Raw genomic sequence first — 22,354 nt, forward strand, 5'->3', positions numbered from 1 at the left:
ACATTTTATTTTTACCTTAATTTTTTCCTTCTGTAATGCTCTTCTTCCCCCTATATATATCTGAATTTCTGACTTGTGTCATTTTCATTCTTTCTGAAAAATTTATTCTAATATTTCTTGCAAGGCAAACCTACTGGCTACAACTTCACTCAATTTTCGTTTGAGAAAGTCTTTATTTAGAGATTATTTTGTGGGATACACAATCTTAGAATTCTTTTCTCATTCAACACCTTAAAATATTTTACTCCTTTTTTTCTTGCTTGCATATTTTTTGAGGAAATATCTGATGTAATTCTTATCCTTTATCTTTTATTGGTAAAGTGTTCTTCTTCTCTAGATTCTTTCAATATTTTCTCTTTGTTTTCGATTTTCTGCAGTTTGAATATGATATGGTAAAGGGTAAATTTTTTAGTATTTATCTTCCTTGCCCATATCTGACTTTCTGGATCTGTAGTTGCTATTTATTATTAATTTGGGGGTACTGTCTGTCATTACTGATTCAAATACATTTTTTTTTCTGTTCTTTTCCCTCTTCTCCCTCTAGTATTCTCATTATGAGTGTGTTACGACGTTTGTAATTGCCCTATAGTTTTTTGATATTTTATTCTGTATTTTTAATTATTTTTTCACTTTACATTTCAGTTTTGAAATTTCAGTTTGAAATTGGCGTTTCTTCAACTTCATTATTTCTTTCTTTCTCTGTGTCCTCATAGCCCAACACAGGTTAGGTTGCCAAAATCAAATGACAAGGATGAGGTACAGTAGAAGGAAAGTGACTTTATTTTCCAAAGCTAGCAGCGGGAAATGATTCAGGCTCCTGCCTTAATGAAGCCACTTCAAAATTTTCAGGCAAAATAGTAGGGTGTAAGAAGGGGAAGTCTGGCATGGAGGGCATGCAAAGACGCAAGGTAGTGCAGGTGTACGTGATTTGTTCTGATAACTTATCTTGAGTTATTAACCCATCTTGTGAATGGGCTAGTGCCATCTTGGGCTCAGCCAGGTTGTAAATTACTCACAGCCTTATAATAATTTTCTGGTGGGGAATAATTCCATAGGCACTTGGATAGTCCCAAGATTCAGTCTCTGGAAATTCTAAGTAAACATAATTAGATAAGCTAGCAATGCAAGGGAGTGCCTGGTGGAAAGAAGGAAAGTAAAGGTTGTTATTTCATTACTAAAAAGTTAATACAAAGGGCCACAGAAGGAAAAGGGGGAAAAAAAAAAAAACCTAAAAATAGGGTAGTCTGTTACATCCTGTCTTAATGAGCCCGTCAAAGACATTCTTCATTGTTTTGTATTTCCTCTTGATTCTTAGTGTTTCCATCCCTCTGTCTGCATTATTCATTATTGTTATATCTGCCTCAGAATAAATAAGTAACCCCGTAACTATTTACCTAAAATACTATTGGTTAATTTAGTTTCTCATCGACATTCTGACCAAGAAGAATGGGGCAGAAACATTTATCTTGAAATATATTAGGTAGGTTTTAGAATCTTTTCTGTTTTATCATCACAACTGCCAAAATTAGAGAGAAATGACCAGAATCGTTGTGAACTTGACTCACATATTCCAGTAACACTTTTCATTTTCTTCTTAGACAAGTATTTAAAAAGTTAAAAGAAGGAAACCTACTGAAGGCTGGAAATTTTATATGTTTATATATTTGGTTTTTATAAAACATAAATTATTTGATAGATTTTAAAAAGCCCTGAATCTCAGATAGATTACATAGCTTTGCCAATATCATGCACCTAAATAAGAAGGAAGAAGTCTTCTAGCTTCAGAACACAAGTTTCCTTCAATGAACTGCAAACTGCCAATAAACTATTGGAGGGTCTCCGTAAGTAGATTTTCTCTTGCACTATATATTTTATGTGTAATGGCTGATTGGTGGGTAGAACAGCGTAGGAGAAGTTGCAAACATTCCACAGAAGGTTGTCAGGCTATCAGTAGTTTTGAGGGGCAGAGTAAGGAAAACACAGGACTTTGTAGGTATAAAAGCAGCATTTCCCGAGTATAGACATAGCTCTAGGGAGTTGCTACCACTGTCTTCAGGATTCAGTTCAACTTTGAGCTGACTGACTTACATATAGGAAAATATTTATTCACCAACATGTGCATGCTATGCCTTCTGTCCCCTGTGAGTTATCCTTTGTGTTTTTATTAGAAATTGTGTTTCAATTAGAAATTGATTTTTTTTCCTGAAAGAATCATTTGAAAAAAGCTTTTCTTTACATATATTTATGAACTAACCTAGAAAGAGGTATTTCTAAAAATGCATCGAAAATTAATAACACCTACTACGAATCATATGGGTCAAGGGGTAGGCACAACTTCTTATAGATAAGGAAAGAAATACATGGAATAGGCCCAGTGCAGTGGCTCACCCCTGTAATCCGAGCACTTTGGGAGGCCAAGGCGGGTGGATCACAAGGTCAGAAGATTGAGACCATCCTGGCTAACATGGTGAAACCCCATCTCTGCTAAAAACACAAAAAATTAGCCAGGCGTGGTGGTGCGCACCTGTAGTCCCCACTACTTGGGAGGCTGAGGCAGGAAAATCACTTGAACCCGGGAGGCAGGGGTTGCAGTGAGCAGAGATCACACCACTGCACTCCAGCCTGGGTGACAGAGTGAGACTCTGTCTCAAAAAAAAAAAAAAAAAAAAAATACATGGAATAATCACACTGTTAAGTTTTCTAATTTGCAATGGATATAAAATACATGAGGATATAAAATGTACTCTTAAGTTCATTCTTAGGCATTAAAGAACATGCCAACTCCTTTATAAGAAATTACATATTTGCCATAATAAGTATTTTTATAATAGCTTTTAATAAAATATGTATCTAGTACAATTATTATCATCATCATAATAGTAATAAGAAAAAAGTACATTGATTGGGTGACTAGTATGGCTGGACTTATGACTTCATAGATTACCTCATTTAACAGTCATTCCAGATACCTGCCATTAATCAAAGATACCTAATAAGACAATTCCAAGAAAATGTGATCCTACCAATAACCCATAACCCTCTACTTTCCATTCAAGTGGCAGCCAGAGAAGACAATGGTGTTCTATGAGCACATCTTCCCACCTACCCACACCCAGACCTCCGCTGGTTGGCTCGATTGCGGATTTGTGATTCAATGACATTGAATCAAACACTAGCATGCTACATTTTGCTAAGATATAAACTAGAATAGTCACATTTCTTTGTCTCGAAAATTGAACCATAAACTATGAAGAGAGTAAAAGAGTTCATACTGAGAACAGTAACTCAACAGTCATGAGAAAAATTGGAAAACCTATTTTAGGTTGAATATAATCCAAAGTAAGGTGAAAGTTTAAACTAGCAATGAGTAAGAGTTATAGGGTGGATAAAGAGTAAATGACAAAAACAGTTGGAAATAGATTAAAAAGGAGAATATATACAAAGAATAATCAAATCCCAAAAGGAAACGTCTCACATAAGCCTAACAGTTCATGACTCAAAGTTGCCTTGGGTTAAGAGTGAGCCTCTTGCTCATCCTGGCAACTGAAGATGACTGAAACTGCAATTTCCTCCCAGCGATCTTGTGCTTTTATTGTCCCTTTATGATGAAATGATTATTTTAAAAGACAATTCCACCCTTACTCTGCTGTAAAGAGTAGATAGTTTTACTTTTACTTTACAAAAAAGAAATAATAATTTCGAGTGTAAATAAAGTTTTCTAAGGTCATGCAGAGTGTCTGCTGCCCTCCATAATTCTGCACACTAACCTATTACATGCTATTGGTTTCCTATTACCAACTTTTCTTACTCTTCTTTGTTGAAACATTGATTTAGACAGCTGAAAATGAACTACAGTTTTTCAACAAAATGTTACTTAAAATTAATCAACCATTGCTTATAGACAAAAAGAAGTATAAGTGCTTGTTGAAAGTAAGGCACACAATTTTAGCTGAATTATTATATTGTATTAATTTCACATAGTATATTTAACAAGGATATCTCAATGACAGTGCTGCTAAGCATAAGTAAAATGTATAGATATTGTTATACTTACAAGTGATAAAGCAGAACTAGTTAAATCCTGGTGTGAAGGGCTCATTTAGATATGTCTTTGTATTAAGAGAATGATGAACCTCTAAGATTGGAACGAATCCAAAGCAACCTCCAAGAGTGGAACTAATCCACTGAAGCCTAGACCAGAAGGATTTCACGGTAAAACATGATATTGTAATTACAGAGTTTCTCAACCTGGGCACTATTAATATTTTGGACCAGTAACACTTTGTTGAGGGAAGCTGTCCTGTGCATTGCAGAATGCTTAGCAGAATTCCTGGCCTCTACACATTTGATTCCAGTAACAATATCCTAGGGGCAAAATTGCTCCTGGTTTAAAACCACTCTATCTGATGCTTTTTCATACCAGTCTACCCTGTGCATTTGCATGAATCTAGAAAAAGAAGAGTAAGCAAGTTAAAACTAATAGCTCTGTTTTCATTTTTTTTTTTTTTTTAAGGGAGAGCGGATAGTCATTGAGACATATGTTCTGCTTATGGGGAGAGTAACTTGAACAATGTTACTCACCTCTATGTGGAAACACAGGGTTATTTAGTACGTTGAAATTCCAGACATAACTATCTGTTCAGTAGCAGTGGTTCCTATAAGACAACAACTTCACTGTTCATTTTGTGCTAGTAGAATGGAACTTCATGGACCTTGGAGAAGCATACCCCAAACACTACAAATGATGGTCATACTTTGGAGAGATGATAAGACAGCAGATGCTAAAATCTAGATATCTTTTGTGAATATGAGGCATATCTACTGGGAACACATACAAATTTGTTGAGGAAAACATTGAAGATGGTGGCAATAAGCAGTTGGAGAAAAAGAAAAATATCAACATGCAAGGCACCATTGTTTTCTTGCTTCTTAATTGTAACTTTTTACTTTTTGTGTATATGGCTATCACAGAGATTTAAAAATTAATCATTGAAAAATCTGTATATCAAAATGATACCTCCACTCCCATGTTTATGGCAGCACTATTCACAATAGCCAAGATAAAGAATCGACCTGTGAGCATCAACACAGAAATGGATAAAGAAAATGTTATATACACAGTGGGATACCATTAAGCTTAAAAATGAAGGAAATCTTGTCATTTACAGCAACATGGGTGTGCCTGGGGGGCATTATTTTCAGTGAAATAAGTCAGGCACAGAAGGATAAATACCACCTGTTCTCACTTATATGTGGGAGCTGAAAAAAGCTCAGCTCATAAAAGTAGAGGATAGAATTGTTTAGTATTAGAGGCTGGGAATGGTAAGGAGGAGGAGAAGATAGCTAGAAGTTGGTTAATAGACACCAAATTGTCTAGATGGAAAGAAAGTTCCAGTGTGCTGTAGCACTGTAGGGTGACTATCGTTAACCATAATCTACTATATTTTCAAATAGCAGGAAGGGAGAACTTTGTTCCCAACACAGAGAAATGATAAATGTTTGAAGTACTGGACATTCTCACTACTCTGAGTTATTACACATTGCACACATGCATCAAAACATCACTCTGTATCCCATAAATATGTTCAATATTACAAGGCAACTCAAAATAAGAAAAAATGAAATCTTGATTTATTATCTAGTTTCAGTATTTTACCACTTCCCCCAAAATGCAAAAACAATTTAGTACTATTTATCAGCCTCCTATTGTCTTGTATTTTACTATACATTTTATAAATCCCATACCACGTGTACTTTCTCCCTAATATTGATTTACATATACCTACACACATCCATACTTCCCCCTGGGATTCCTTTGTTTTAGTCCTTTATTATTCATTTTAGAGAAGATCTGCAAGTTGTGAATTCTTTTAGCATATGATTGGTTCTATCATATGCTAAAAGAATATGATAGAATACATTAAAGTATGCTTTTTCATTTTGAAGGATATTTTCACAGAGTATAGATTTTGAGGGGTTTATGTCTACTTTTAATATTTTAAAGGTATCATTCTCTTATCTTCCAGCTTCCATAGTTTTTGACAAAAATTTAAACATCAGTCTTGATTTTCCTTTGAAGATACTATGACTTTTTTCTAACTGCTTTAAAATGTTTCCCTCAGTCTTTGGTATTCAGCAATTTGACTAGGACATATCTAGATGTGGTCATCTTTATATTTATCCAGATGGGTTTTTATTGTGCTTTATAAATGTGAATTGATAATTTTTTCTGATTGGAAAAATTCTAGACAAATACTTTATCAAATCGTGTTCTTATTCCATGCTCTTCTCTCTTTCTGAGCAATAACTATAATTCAAACTATTTTATCATGTTCCAAGTATCTCTTACTTTTTTTTGTTATTGTTTTCTTCCCTGCTTCAGTATGTAAAATTTTTATTGACCTGTCTTTGGGTTCACTAATTCTTTATTCTTTTGTACCTAATTTTTAATATTATTTATTTTTTTAATTTTAATTTTTAATTTTAATATTATTAAAAAGATTAGTATTAAAATTTTAATATTATTTTAATATTTTAAATTTTATTAAATATATAAGCAGTTATTTTAAATACTTTTTATTTCAATTCCATTAACTAGATTATCTCTTGATCTCCTTTACTTTATAGTTTTTCTCCAAACTTTAGTTACCTACTTTCATGATTATTTTAAAATTTTATTTTAGGTTCAGAGGTACATGAACAGGTTTGTTATTTAGGTAAACAGCGTGTCATGAGGGTTTGATGTACAGATTATTTTGTCACCCAGGTAATAAGCATAGTACCCAATAGGCAGTTTTCAATCCTTTCCCTCCTCCCACTGTCCTCACTCAAATAGGCCTTGGTGTCTAACATTCTTTTTTGTGTCCATGTGTTCTGAATGATTAGCTTCCACTTATAAATGAGAACACGTGGTATTTTGTTTTCTGTTCCTACATTAGTATGCTTAGGATAATGGTCTCCTGCAGCCTACATGTTTCTGAAAAGTACATGATTTCATTCTTTTTTATGACTGCATACTATTCCATGGTGTATATTTATCACTTTTTCTTTGTCCAGTACACTATCAATGGTCATCTAGGTTGATTCCATGTCTTTGCTATTGTGATTAGTGCTGCAATGAACATATACATAAATGTGTCTGCATGGTGGAATGATTTATATTCCTTTCGGTATACACCCAACAATGGAATTGTTGGATCAGTTGGTAATTCTGTGTTAAGTTCTTTGAGAGATCTCCAAAGTGCTTTCTGCAATGGCTAAACTAATTTACATTCCCAGCAGCGGTGTGTAGGTGCCCACTTTTTTCCACGACCTTAGCTGCATCTATTATTTTTTGTCTTTTTAATAATAGTCCTTCTGACAGGTGTGAGATGGTATCTCACTGTGGTTTTGATTTGTATTTCTCTAATGATTGGTGACATTAAGAATTTTTTAGATGCTTGTTGGTCACATGTATGTCTTCTTTTGAGTAGTGTCTTTGCCCATTCTTTAACTGGGTTGTTTTTTGCTTGTTAATTTGTTAAGTTTTTTATTGATTCCGGATATTACACCTTTTCTGAATGCACAGTTTACAAGTATTTTTTGCCATTCATAGGCTGTGTGTTTACTCTATGTATTTGTCTATTCTCGCATTGCTGTAAAGAACTACCTGAGACTGAGTAATTTATAAAGAAAATAGTTTAAAATTGACTTACAGTTTTGCAGGCTGTACAGGAAACATGGCTAGAGAGGTATCAGGAAACTTACAATCATGGTGGAAAGTGAAGAGGAAGAAGGCACATCTTACATGGCAGAAGCAGGAAGAAGAGAGTGAAGGGGTAAGTGCTACACACTTTTAAACTACCAGATCTCATAAGAACTCACTGTCATGAGAACAGCAAGGCGGACGTTTGCCCCTATGATCCAGTCACCTCCCACCAGGCCCCTGCTCCAACACTGAGAAAACTATAATTTGACATGAGAATTGGGTGGGGACACAGAGTCAAACCGTATCATTCTGTTGATAGTTTCTTTTGCTATGCTGAAATTCTTTAATTAGTTCTCATGTGTCCGTTTTTCGTCGTTGTTTTTATCATTGCTTTTTGCATCTTTGTCATGAAATCTTTGCTAGGGCCTATGCCCAGAATGGTATTTCCTAGATTATCTTCAGCATTTTAATAGTTTAATGTTTTACATTTAAGTCTTCAATCCATCTTGAATTGATTTTTGTATATGGTGTAAGGAAGGGGTCCAGTTTCAATCTTCTGCATATGGCTAGTCTGTTATCCCACACCATTTATCATATAGGGACTCCGTTCCCCATTGCTTGTTTTTGTCAGCGTTGTCAAAGGTAATCTAAATGGTTGTAGGTATGTGGCATTATTTCTGAGCTCTCTATTCTGTTCCATTGATCTACATGTCTGTTTTGTTTTCTTTTTTCCTTTTTTTTACCAAACCCATGCTGTTTGGTTACTGTAGCCTTGTATATAGTATAGTTTAAAGTTGGGTAACAGGATGCTTCCAGCTTTTTTCCTTTTTGCTTATTATTGCCTTTGCTATTTGGGTTCCTTTTTTTGGTTCTACCTGAATTTTAAAATAGTTTTTTCCCTAGTTCTGTGAAAAATGTCCTTAGTAGTTTGATAGGAATGGCATTGAGTCTGTAAATTGCTATGGACATTATGGCCGTTTTAACAATATTGATTCTTCTTATCCATAAGCATGGGGTGATTTTCCATTTGTTTGCATCATCTTTGATTTATTTGAGCAGTGTTTTGTAATTCTCATTGTAAACACCTTTCACCTCCCTGATTAGCTGTATTCCTGGGTATTTTATTCTTTTTATGGCCATTGTGAATGTGATTGTGTTCTTGATTTGGCTCTCAGCTTGGATATTGTTTATGTATAGGAATGCTACTTTTTGTACACTAATTTTGAATCCTGAAATATTGTGGAAATTTTTTATCAAATCAAGGCGGTTTTGGGTAGGAACTATGTGGTTTTCTAGGTATAGAATCATATCGTCTGCAAAAGGGGATTATTTGACTCTCTATCATCATATTTGGATGCCTTTTTTTCTTTTCTTTTGGCCAATTATTCTGCTTAGGACTTCCAGTAGTATGTTTAATAAAAATAATAAAAGAGGGCATTCTTGTCTTGTTTTAGTTTTCAAGGGGAATGCTTCCAGCTTTTGCCCATTCAGGATGATGTTGGCTATGAATTTTTCATAAGTGGCTCTTATTATTTGAGTATGTACCTTTGATGCTTACTTTGTTGAGAGTTTTTAACATGAAGGGATATTGAATTTTATCAAAAGCCCTTTCTGCATCTATTGAGATGATCATGTGATTTTTGTTTCTAATTTTGTTTATATAGTAAATTACATTGATTGATTTGCCTGCATTGAACCAACCTTGCCTCCCTAGAATAAAGCCTAAGAGATTGTGGTCATTTAGCTTTTCAATGTGCTGCTGGATTCAGTTTGCTAATATTTTGTTGAGGATTTTTCCATCTTTGTTCATCAAGAATATTGGCTTGTAGTTTTATTTGTTGTTTGTCTGCCAAGTTTTGGTATCAGAAGGATGCTGGGCTCATAGAATGAATTAGAGAGGAATTCCTCCTCCTTAATGTTTTGGAATATTCTCAGTAGGGATTATACCAGGTCTTCTTGATATGTCTGGTAGAATTCAGCTGTGAATCCATCTGGTCCTGGGATTTTTCTGGTTGGTAGGCTTTTTATTACTGATTTAATTTTAGAACTCATTATTGGTCTGTTCAGGGTTTTAATTTCTTCTTGGTACAATCTTGGGAGGTTGTATGTTTTCAGGAATTTATCAGTTTCTTCTAGGTTTTCTACTTGGTGTGCATTTAGGTGTTCATAGTAGTTTCTGGGGGCTTTTTGTATTTCTGTAGGGTTAGTGGTAGTGTTCCCTTTGTCATTTCTGATTTTGTTTATTTGGATCTTCTCCCTTTTTTATTATTCTGACTAGGGGTCTATCTATCTGATCTATTCCTTCAAAGGATCGATTCCTATATTTGTTGAATTTTTGTACAGTTTTCTGCTTCTCAATATCCTTCCATTCAGCTCTGATTTTTGTTATTCCTTGTCTTCTACTAGCTTGGAGGTTGCTTGTTCTTCTTTCTCTAGTTCTTCTAAGTGCACTGTGAGATTCTTAATTGGAGGTCTTTCTTTTTGATGTGGCATTTAGCACTATAAACACCCCTCTTAACACTGTTTTTGCTGTGTCTCAGAGATTCTGGTATGTTGTATGTTTATTCTTCTTAATTTCAAAGAATTTCTTGATTTCTGTTTTGACTTTATTGTTTATCCAAAGGTCATTCAAAAGCAGAGCTTTTAAAAACTTTCCATGTAATTTTATGGTTTTGAGGGGTTTTTTTAGTAATAATTTATATTTTTATTGTGCTGTGGTTTGACAGTGTGATTTGCATGATTTTGTTTTTGTTTGCTTATTTTTAATTTCCTGAGGATTGTTTTATGGCTAATGTGTTTTCTATTTTACAATGTGTGCATGTGCGGATGAGTAGAATATATATTCCGGTGTTGTTTGGTGGAGAGTTCTGCAGATGTCTATTGGGTCCATTTGGTCAATGTTGAGTTTGAATCCTGTGAGATATTGTGAGTTTTCTGTCTCAGTGATCTGTGTAATACTGTCAGTGGGGTGTTGAAGTGTGCCACTCTTATTGTCCAGTTATCTAAGTCTCCTCATAGGTCTCTAAGAACTTGCTTTATGAATCTGGATTCTCCTGTGTTGGTTGCATATATATTTACAATAGTAACATCTTTTTGTTGTATTGAACCCTTTACTATTATGTAATGTCTTTCTTTATCTTTTTTGATCATTGCTGGTTTAAAGTATGTTTTAACTGAAGTTAGACTATCAACCCCTGCTATTTTCTGTTTTCCAATGGCTTGGTAGATTTTTCTTCATCCCTTTACTTTGAGCCTGTGGATCCATGTGAGATGTGTCTCTTGAAGACAGCATACAGTTGGATCGTGCCTCTTTTATTTTTATTATTTTTTTAGGCTGAAGTGCAGTGGCATGATCTCAACTCACTGCAACCTCTGCCTCCTGAGTTCAAGTGATTCTCCTGCCTCAGCCTCCCTAGTAGCTGGGACTATAGATGAGCACCACCATGTCCAGGGCTAATTTTTGTATTTTTAGTAGAGATGGGGTTTCACCCTGTTGGCCAGGCTGGTCTCGAATTCTTGATTCACCTGCATTGGCTTCCCAAAGTGCTGAGATTACAGGCATGAGCCACCTGCCTGGCCAGCGTCTTGCTCTTTATCCAACTTGACACTCTGTGACTTTTCATTGGGGCATTTAGCCCCTTCACTTTCAAGGTTAATATTTGCTGATTTGACCCTGTCATTATGCTGTTAGCTGGTTATTATGCAGCTTTGTGTGGTTGCTTTACAGTGTCAGTGGTCTATGTTTTTAGTGTGTTTTTGCAGTGGCCAGTAACAGACTTTCCTTTCTATATTTGGCACTTGCTTCGGGATCTCTTATAGAGAATGTCTGGTGGTAATGAATTATCTTGGCATTTGCTTGTCTTAATAGTATCTTATTTCTCCTTCGCTAATGAAGCTTAGTTTGGCTAGATATGAGATTCTTGGTTGAAATTTCTTTTCCCTAAGAAGGCTGAATATACACTCCTAATCTCTTCTGGCTTGTAGGATTTCTGCTGTATGGTCTGCCGTTGGCCTAATGATGTTTCCTTTGTAGGTGATCTGCCTCTTGTCTCTAGCTTCCTTTAACATTTTTCCTTTTGTTTTGACTTTGAAGAATCTGATGACCATGTGTCTTGTGGATGGTCTTCTTGTATAGAATATCACAGGGGTTTTCTGGATTTCCTGAATTTGAACGTTGGCCTCTGTAGCGATATTGGGGAAGTCTTCATTGATGATATCCTGAAATATGTTTTCCAACTTGCTTGCTTTCTCCTCCTCTCTTTCAGGGATGCCAGTGAATCATAGATTTGGTCTCTACATAATCCCGTATTTATCAGAGGTTTTGTTTATTCTTTTGTATTCTTATTTTTGTCTGACTGAGTTCAGAGATATAGCCTTTTAGCTCTGAGATTCTTTCTTCAGCTTGGCCTATTCTGCTGTTAATACTTGTAATTATATTAAGGTATTCTTTAGTGTGTTTTTTAGCTCTATGGTTCTTTCGTATAATGGCCATTTTGTCTTTCAGCTCTTGTATTGTTTTATTGTAATTGTTAGATTCCTTGGATTGGGTTTTGACTTTCTCCTGAATCTTAGTGATCTTCATTCCTATCCATATTTTGAATTATTTCTCTGTCATTTCCACCATTTCAGCCTGGTTAAGAACCCTTCCTTGGGAACTAGTACAGTTATTTGGAGGAAAGAAAACACTGGCTTTTTTAGTTGTCAGAGTTTTTGTACCAGTTCTTTCTCATCTGTGTGGGCTGATGCTCCTTTAACTGTGGTGTAATTGAGTGCCATCAGTTGACTCCTTTTCTGAATGTTTTTCTTTAGAGCCGAGGAGGCTTTGTGCAGGGTCTTTGTTGTTGAAATCTTGTCCTTGTTTTCACAGGTGGTTATATTAGCAAGTATTTTTGGAGTTGGAGTTTGGCCTATGATCCAGTAGATGGCACTGAAGTGTAATGGCCAGTAGGTGGGCTCTTGCTCCACCACGTGGCTCCTCTGTATTTCCTCATGATTGCAGCCATGCTCCCTCTCAGTGCTCTGAAAGCGTGGACTCCCTTTCCCACTCCAGTGCTGGCTAAAGGTCTGGTCTTGGCACTCCTGGGCTGCACACTGCTGCTAGGGGCGACCTAAGGCTTTATTTTCCCTCCCCAGCTTGAAGGCAGCAGGGGAATGGACCTTGGCAGTGGCTGTGGCAGAGAGCCTTTCACTTGCCTCTTGGGGCTCTACCCTAGAGACATGCAGAGCCACTACTAATTGGACAGGTGGGCTTGGGATTGGGGCAGCTGCATTGTGAACCCACGCCTGGAGGCCCTGCCTGGTGATGAGCAACGGTGGCAGGGGGCTCGCAGAGGAGACAGACTGGCCTCCTCTCCTTAGGGCAGCTGCAGCTTCCTGGACTTGTGGATTAAGCACTCAAGGTCTCTGCCCCTTCCCCAGTCCAAGGGCAGCAAGGGCAGTATCGCTGCAGTGCCAGTGGCAGAGGTGCTTTCAGTTGTCCCTGGGAGCCCTACCTCAGAAACTCAAGCCACTGCTACTGAGAATGTTCAGCCATGGAGTGGCGTGGCTGCACTGGTAGCCCAAGCTGGAGGCTTCACTTGGTGAAAAGTGGGAGGTCAAGGGCTCACCAGGAGGAACTGGGCTCCTCTCCATATCGTGACTATGTTGTGCTATGAGTGTGAGTGAAGAAATCCTTGGAGCTTTTGATCCCCAGGCACCCTAGAACCAATGGCTGCAGTTGCGGCAATGGGGGAAGACAAGCTCCCTTGCATGCCCTCAGAATAGGGGCAGAATCCATGGGGCTGTTTGTTCTTTCCCCAGTCTGAGTATAGTAAGTGCAGTAAGGGCTGCCATGACGGTGGCAGAGAGCATGTCAATTGCTTCTGGGAGCCCCACCTCAGGAAAATATAGGGCCAACAGCAGCGGGAAGTCTCACCCGGGGGCAGGACAACTGCTCTGCAGTCCCCAACCAGGGGCCTTTCCTGGTGAACAGAGGTGGGCGGAGACTTGCAGGGAAGAGAGACTGGGCTCTTCTCCAGATGGTGGCGGTGGTGTGCTGGAGGGGCCAATGTAAGGACCGAGTCCTTTGTTCTTTCCCCCAGCCTGAAGGCAGAAAGGGACATACCACAGCAGCTGCAATAGCAGAAGGCTTCCGGATTGTCTTTTGGATTTTTCTCCTCAGAGAAACACAGAGCCATCTCTGACAAAGCGTTTATGTGGGGGCAGGGTAGTTGTGCTGGGGGCCAAGGTAAAGAGGCGCTGTGAGGAGTAGCAGGGCTGAGGACCCATGTGGAAAACAGTCCAGCTGCTTTTCTGCAGGTCTGTACACTGTGCTGGGGGTCTGCATTAGTCTCCAATCACTGTACTCACTCCCAAGCCTGAGGGCAACAGGTGTGAGGGCTGTGGAGCAGCCTGCCCATCCCCTCCAGGAGTTCCATGCCAGGGAAGTGCAGAGCTGTTCCTCGAGAGCCTAGGTGGGGCTCTTGTGTCCATGCTAGGATCCCAGGCCAGTCTGGCAATGGGTAGTGCAGAAGGGCCCCACAGTCCATCCACTGTTTAGCCCCATGGATTCTGCCCCTATTCTGAGGGCATGCAAGGGAGCCTGTCTTCCCCCATGGCCACAGCCGCAGCCATTGGTACCAGGGTGCCTGGGGATCAAAAGCTCCGAGGATTTCATGTGTGCCTAGCGGCAGCTCTGCCCACACTCCATGCAACTGTCTGTGTCAGTCCAGAGGCCCTGGTGGGGCACAGGTGTCATGGGGGATCTCCTGGGCTCAGGGTTGCAAAGGTCTATGGCAGAAGTGTGGCTCCCTGGGGACTCTCACTTACTCCCCATTTTCCCATGGTGAGGGCCATCTCCCGGCTCTGTGCCACTTCTGAGTGAATAATTGTCTTGTCTCATTCTTCTGTTCTCTGTGTGTTGAGTTGTTTCCTTGATGAATCCCAGTGTGTCCACCTGGATGGTCCAGTTGAAGAGCTAGTGTCCACTCCCCACTCTTTCTTCTCTGTGTGACAGCGGCCCACACCAGCTGCTTCTAGTCCGTCACCTTGGAAGGAGCTCATCTTTATTTATTTTTTTATATGCCTACAGTGGAAGATGTGGAAGATACATTAAAGATTATCTGAACTGTAACTATCTTCCCCCAAAGATTGTTAATTATTCTCTGGCAAGTTCTTAAATCCAGGCAATCTTTTATTTATTTATGTATTTATTTTTTTAGACGAGGTCTTGTTCTGTCACTGAGGCTGGAGTGCAGCAGTATAATCACGACTCATTGCAGTCTGTCCTTCCAGGCTCAATGGTCCTCCTGCCTCTCAGCCTCCTGAGTAGCTGAGGCTACAGGCTCACACCACCAACCCGCTAATTATTGTATTTTTTGCAGAGACGAGGTTTTGCCATGTTGCCCACCCTGGTCTGGAACTCCTGGACTGAAATGATCTGCCCACCCCAGCCTCCCAAAGTGCTGGGATTGCAGGCGTGAGCCATTGCATCCAGCCAGGTACCTCTATTTTTTCAAGGGTTGGTGTCAGGTTTTTTTGAAGGTACGTTATTTCAGCTTTCCCCTTACACCTAGAAGAGACATGACCCTTACTCCTAGGAACTAGGTCTTACCCTTACAATGTGTTTCTACTGGAATCTCTAGTTAAATCTCACTGTTCATCAAATTGTCTTCACTATAGCTGGACCAGTGTCATCTTCTATCTTCCTAATACTGTGTGGCCTCTGTGATTTATTTTATGATCTCCAGCTTCTAGCTGCTATTCTATGCTTGGCCTTCTAGAATCTCTTCTTACATATACATATCTCAGTAGTTGGCCAAAAACCCAAGAAAAATTTTGGGGACACTTTATGGCTCCTTTTTTATGTCCCTCTCCCTGGGGAATCCTGACTCTTGATTCAACTATGTCAGCACTCCTCAGCTCTAATCTCTGAGGTCTCCTCTGCCTAGTGAAATTGACATTCATCTTGGGTTCTATGTAGCAGCTTAGTAATTGGTGAATGCTCTTTGGGGAAAGCTGGAATATGTGTGATGTTAACTTTCTATGTTTCCTTCTTTCAAAGACCATAATCCACATTGGTTGCCTTCCAATGCCTGCAGTCATTGTGTATATTTTAGCTGTTGTATCATTAAGGAAAATCTTATATCCAAGCCATTTACTTTGACGCTATTTAAAATCTTAATCTTATATGGTTTGAACAAATATGGTATTTGCATGTTCTCACTCATAAGTGGGAGTTGAACAATGAGAACAAATGGACACAGGGAGGGGAACATCACACAGCAGAGCCTGTCAGAGGTCAGGGGCTGGGGAGGGATAGCATTAGGAGAAATACCTAATGTTGATGATGGGTTGATGGGTGTAGCAAACCATCATGGCACGTGTATATGTATGTAACAAACCTGCATGTTCTGCACATGTATCCCAGGATTTAAAGTATAATAATGAATATGTGTGTGTATATATGTGTGTGTATCTGTATGTGTGTGTGTATATATATATATTCCTAGAAAAAAATAGGGTTCAAGGGAAATGGATAAATACAAAAAATATAAAAGTACACAATATATAATGCTAATAAAACATTCTTTGGCATATGACTTGGGCTTTTAATATATTTAATCCAGCTCCATTTATTTTTATATCTTGAGAATTACATGAAAGATTAAAATTAAGAACTATGACTCTAAAGTCATATAAATCTTTAATAAAATTAAATAATATCTAGTAGATTATACTTATTAAGCTATACATGCATCTCACTGATACTGTATTAGAGAAGGTCTTTAAATAAAATTATATTCTTTTTTTTTTTTTTTTTTTTTTGAGACGGAGTCTGGCTCTGTTGCCCGGGCTGGAGTGCAGTGGCCGGATCTTAGCTCACTGCAAGCTCCGCCTCCCGGGTTTACACCATTCTCCTGTCTCAGCCTCCCGAGTACCTGGGACTACAGGCGCCGCCACCTCGCCCGGCTAGTTTTTTGTATTTTTAGTAGAGACAGGGTTTCACCGTGTTAGCCAGGATGGTCTCGATCTCCTGACCTCGTGATCCGCCCGTCTCGGCCTCCCAAAGTGCTGGGATTACAGGCTTGAGCCACCGCGCCCGGCCAAAAATATATTCTTAAAAAGTAACCATCTTTGTATTAGGACACTGAGAGCATGAATCACTATCTTTTTCTCCTCTAAGGCATGCATCCATCAACCCAGGATTTTTACTCTCACCACTCAGTACTATCAGACATTATCCTACAACACTCTGATGAAGAAATAGAAAACGTGTTTCTATTTTGAAGGGAGAAAAGGAAACTCAAAGGAGCTAGTTTGCTTGTGTATAATATCACATCTAGTGATTGTGATATTCATTAGTAATGAATAAAATACGAAAACATGTATGTTTTTAAATTTTCATTGTAGAACTCTTTTTAATCTGCAAACTGCTTGTATTTAACAGATGTTTTGTGTCTGTGTCTGTGTGTTTGTCGTGTGTGTGTTTGTGTGTGTGAAAGAGAGATAGAGACAGAGACATACAAAACACACAGAGACATTAAGGTGGAGAATACAAGGCTTTATCATTAACCAACTAACTTGAGAAAATTATCTAAGCAGTAGAACCCCAAAGACTACTATTAAACTAGGTTTTATAGGAGACTTTCTTTTGAATCTCTGGCCCTCAATCTAAGCAGGAGTTCCAGAATGCTGCTACAGGAATCTTCCATAAGAAGAAAGTCTGCAGTTGTAAGGGACTGAGGCTTGTTTTTAATAAGTGGAGTTACCTCCTCAATTATGAACTAGTTTTTTTTTTTGTTTTTTTTTTTCATTTTTCCTTTGCGGTATTACAAACTTTGTGTTTTATCCTAATGACAAGAATATCTTGAATAAGATATTTTTTGACTTTTTTTTTTTCTCCGTGAGGCATAAATGAGCTAGAAAATAATCTAAACTCAGGCTTCAGACTGATAATTCAAAATCTAAATTTCCTAACCCTTAATTTTAAATTGGGACTTTTCAGCATGAAGATTATTAGATATTTACTATGTCAGTGTGCTTAAGGTGGAGATAGTGATAAGGCAAATTTAAATTTGTCTAAAGCTTAATTTACAAACAAAAATATATTTTTGGATTGAATGTAATGATTCCTTTAAAATATGCATGTCTTCTCTCCCTTTTCCACCACCTGAAATTATAGATTCTCTTTATAGCAGCAGGGTACATGACGGAGTGCAAAACATGTCAGTCTGTGTGTGCATAGTCACATGCCCATTTATTTTGTCCATTCTGTATTGGTGAGTTGAAACAATCCTGCTGCTATATCTCCTGGGGAAGACTTCTGTATATTTTGGTGGGGGCTTACAAAATGAATCGATTTCAATGTTCAAAAGTTGGCTTTGCAGCTGTGGCATGCCACCTTTTATAAACAAGGAAAAAAGAGCTGCTTTTTATTTTTCTGGAAGGAAAATGCCATCCATCATAGAGTTCTGCAGTCCCTGTTCATATTTTTACAAGTAATTTTCATTTAGTTTTCCTTTTCCTAATGAAAGGTCTAAAGTTATTGAAAATGTAAGTAGTGAAGCAGGAAATAAAAGGAAGGTTAATTGTAAGAAACCAAAAAAGGATATTTTAAGAAAAGTGTTACCATTGAATAATCAAAACTTTACAGGCAGGATGAATATTGAAATTTGTCTACTTTTCTCATTTTACACGTAATGAAGCTGAGGCTTTTATCAGTTCAACATTACACAGCTCAGTAGTGATAAAAATCAAAGCTAAGACTCATTTCTACTAACCTCATTGACATTGTTCTTTACTTTAAATATCAAATCAGTATAAAAGGGTCATGTCCCAATCCCTTTCGTTTTAATAAATGAAATTACTTTCTCTTACCTATAAAATAACTTTGAGGCCGGGCACGGTGGCTCAAGCCTGTAATCCCAGCACTTTGGGAGGCTGAGACGTGCAGATCACGAGGTCAGGAGATCGAGACCATCCTGGCTAACACGGTGAAACCCCGTCTCTACTAAAAATTACAAAAAAACTAGCCGGGCGAGGTGGCAGGCGCCTGTAGTCCCAGCTACTCGGGAGGCTGAGGCAGGAGAATGGCGTAAACCCGGGAGGCGGAGCTTGCAGTGAGCTGAGATCCGGCCACTGCACTCCAGCCTGGGCTACAGAGCGAGACTCCGTCTCAAAAAAAAAAAAAAGACTTTGAACATTTTGCTATATTAATCAATTATGTTGTGTTTTATTCTGGTAGATTTTAGTTACTTGTCTATAATAAACTAAGCATTTCACAAATACATTTTTTACAAATATATTAAAAACCTTAAAAACATAGTCATGTTTGCATTTTACTTTAATCTATTATATAACCAATATGTGCCAACGTAACTAGGACACAGAACATGCACATTAAATATATGTTAAATATAAATGTATTTAATAAATATATCCTAAATTCTGGTGAAAACTGAAACATGCAAACTGACTTACAAGGGCTTATGCTTCATTGAGGAAGACAAAACAATTAATAATTAAGTATCACACAAAATTTTATAAAACTCATTTATAAACAGACCATTTATGTGAAAGTTGCAATAATACTGAGTCGAAGAAGGAGATTTTCAAAATATCTACCTGTAGCTATCATTTTATATTCTTATGAATGAACTATTTAATAGTTGCAGTTATACGTGACTGCATAACACATTTTACATTTTTTTAGTTCTTTCAAAACTAATGTGTTATCTGAAGTTATGACTAATTGTCAAAAATGTTTCAAGGGAATATATAAAATTTTTGCAATATGGCATAGTTTTGATTCTGATGAATAATTGATGAATAAATACACATATCCAAGTGACTTCTGGGGACTCACACAGAGAAATTCTGTTAATACACTAAAGTTGATCATATGCGGTGCACAACTGGAAAGGAGGAGTTAGAGTGATTTCGGCTTAGATTCTGGCAACTCTAGATGTTAACATGCAGATCAGAATTGAATGAGGTATCTATGTTGGCTTCCCATTAATTCTTAAATAATAGATCTATCACCAAAAGGATATGAAATGGCCATTATTTAAATCTGGTCATGTGCCACATTCTCTATGATATATCACACTTCTTGAAGTGATCTTACTTAGTAACCGTCAGGTTTACTAATTGTCTATCTGCATAGACTGAGGGAGAGAGGTGAAGGAATTTGCGAAAGGTAAGTATAAAGTCAATACAAATAGTGAGCAGCAAGGCCAGGATAAAAACGCAAATCTACTCTATCTCAGATGAATACTGTTGTTTCTAAGTCATGTTGTCTAACTGGGAGATTGACTCGGAAACATAATGATTCAAATTAAGTTGAATAACCATGATAGTGAAGATAAGTTCCTTGTATGATCGGTAGTACTACATATGTATATATATGTATACTACATATGCTATTACATACTACTACATGTACTATATGTTGGTAGTACTATATATATGTGTGTGTGTAGTACTATCATTCATCCATGGAACTTTATATATAAATAAGTTATATATAAATATAAGTTATATATAACATATATAATATATATGTTATATATAAATCTATAAGTTTCTATAGATTTATATATAATTTATATATTATATAATATGGTGTATATGGTATAATATATAATATGGTATATAAATATATACAATGGTATATAAATTATATTTATATATAAATATATATTTAATATAAATTATATTTATATAAATATTTATATATTTAATATAAATTATATTTATATATATAAATAATAAATATTTATATATTTAATATAAATTATATTTATATATTTCTACAAATCTATAAGTTTATATAAATATATATAAATTATATATAATATATAAATATATACACTTATATTTATATAAGTTATATATGTTATATATATTTTTATATATTATATAAATATATGTTTATATATATTTATAATTTATATATTAATTTATATATAAGTTCATATATTATATCTTATAAATATATAATATAAATTTATATATAATATAAATTTATATATTTATATAAATATTATATATATATAAATTTATATTAAGTTCTGTGTGTGTGAATTATATATATATAGTGTGTGTGTTATACATATAAAGTTCTATGTGTGTGAACTATATATATAACACACACACAGACACACACTATATATATAAAGTATCTCTGTGTTTGTGTAATATATACACACATACTTTTTCTTCCCCATCTCTGATTTGTGTGTGTATATACATATATATGATTTGAGTATATATATATATAGTGTGCATATACACACACACACCTTATTGATATATAATCCACATACCATACAGTTCATATATTTAAATGGTACTATTCAGTAGTTTTTAGTATCTATGACTTTTATTGTTTTATTTATTTACTTTTTTGAGATGGAGTCTCACTCTGTCACCCAGGTTGGAGTGCAGTGGCACGATCTCGACTCACTGCAGCCTCTGCCTCCTGGGTTCAAGTGATTCTCCTGCCTCAGCCTCTCAAGTAGTTGGGAATACAGGCATGTGCAGTCACACCGGGCTTTTTTTTTTAGTAGATACAGGGGTTTCACCGTGTTGCCCAGGCTGGTCTTGAACTCCTGAGCTCAGGCGATCTGCCCACCTCGGCCTCCCAAAGTGCTAGGATTGCAGGCTCGAGTATATTCTCAGAGGTGTACAAACAAAATCACAATCAATTTTAGCACATTTCATTGCCCAAAAAATAAACCTTCTACCCATTAGCAGTTACTCCCCATTTAACACTCAACATCAGCCCCAGCTCCAGGCAAGAGCAAATCTACTTCCTGTCTTATATTTTTCCTTTCTGGATATTTCATATGAGTAGAATCTTACAAAATATGCTGTTTTGCCACTGGCTGCTTTCACTTAGCATAATGTTTTCAAGCTTCATCTATCTTGTAGCATGCATCAGTACTTCATTTCCTTTTATTGAATAATATTCCATTGTATGGCTACATCACATTTTTAATCAGTTGTTCAGTTGAAAAACATTTGAGTTGATTCCACTTTTCGACTATTATAAGTAATGCTGTTACGAATATTTATACACAAATTTTTGCGAGCACTTATATTTCTATTCCTATTGAGAATAGATATTTAGAAGTGGAATTACTGATATATAAGGTAACTATATTTTTAATTTCTGCAGAATTGCCAGACTTTTCCAAAGTGATTGAATCATTTTATATTCCCACCAGCAGTGTATGAGAGTTCCAATTTTGTACATCTTCTCCAACACATTTATTGTTATTTGTCTTTTTGATTATAGCCATTCTAGTATGCACAGTGGTTTCACTGTGATTTTGATTTATATTACTCTGATGGTTACTATTGTGGGGCACTTTTTTAGTTGCTTTTTGACTCCGTATATCTCATTGGGGAAATATTTATTCAGATCTTTTGCCTATTTTAAAATTTGATATATATCTACTTTTTTAATGAGTTGTAAGTTATGTGTATATTTTAGATACAAATCCCTTAGCAGATACAAGATTTGCAAATATTTTCTGCCATTCTGTTGTGTTTTTCACTTTTGGGATGGTGTCCTTTGGAGCACAAGATGATACCTACGTTTACAAGTTGCATTTTATACACGATCTATGTATGAATATAAGATGCTAAGGGAGTGAAATATTTCTCCTATACAATTGAGAG

General features: G+C 36.7%; 1 long non-coding RNA gene across 1 annotated transcript in view; it reads left to right on the forward strand.

Moving 5' to 3' along the window:
* The window catches only part of LOC139359128 (uncharacterized), a 282,971-nt gene that overhangs the window by 259,506 nt on the left and 1,111 nt on the right, over positions 1-22,354 (forward strand). The window contains exon 14 of the long non-coding RNA XR_011614886.1: positions 7,697-7,817. This is a non-coding gene — a long non-coding RNA (uncharacterized lncRNA). The remainder of the gene's footprint in view (positions 1-7,696; positions 7,818-22,354) is intronic.

The sequence above is a fragment of the Macaca nemestrina genome, chromosome 16, assembly GCF_043159975.1.
Source record: "Macaca nemestrina isolate mMacNem1 chromosome 16, mMacNem.hap1, whole genome shotgun sequence".
Lineage (NCBI taxonomy): Eukaryota > Metazoa > Chordata > Mammalia > Primates > Cercopithecidae > Macaca > Macaca nemestrina.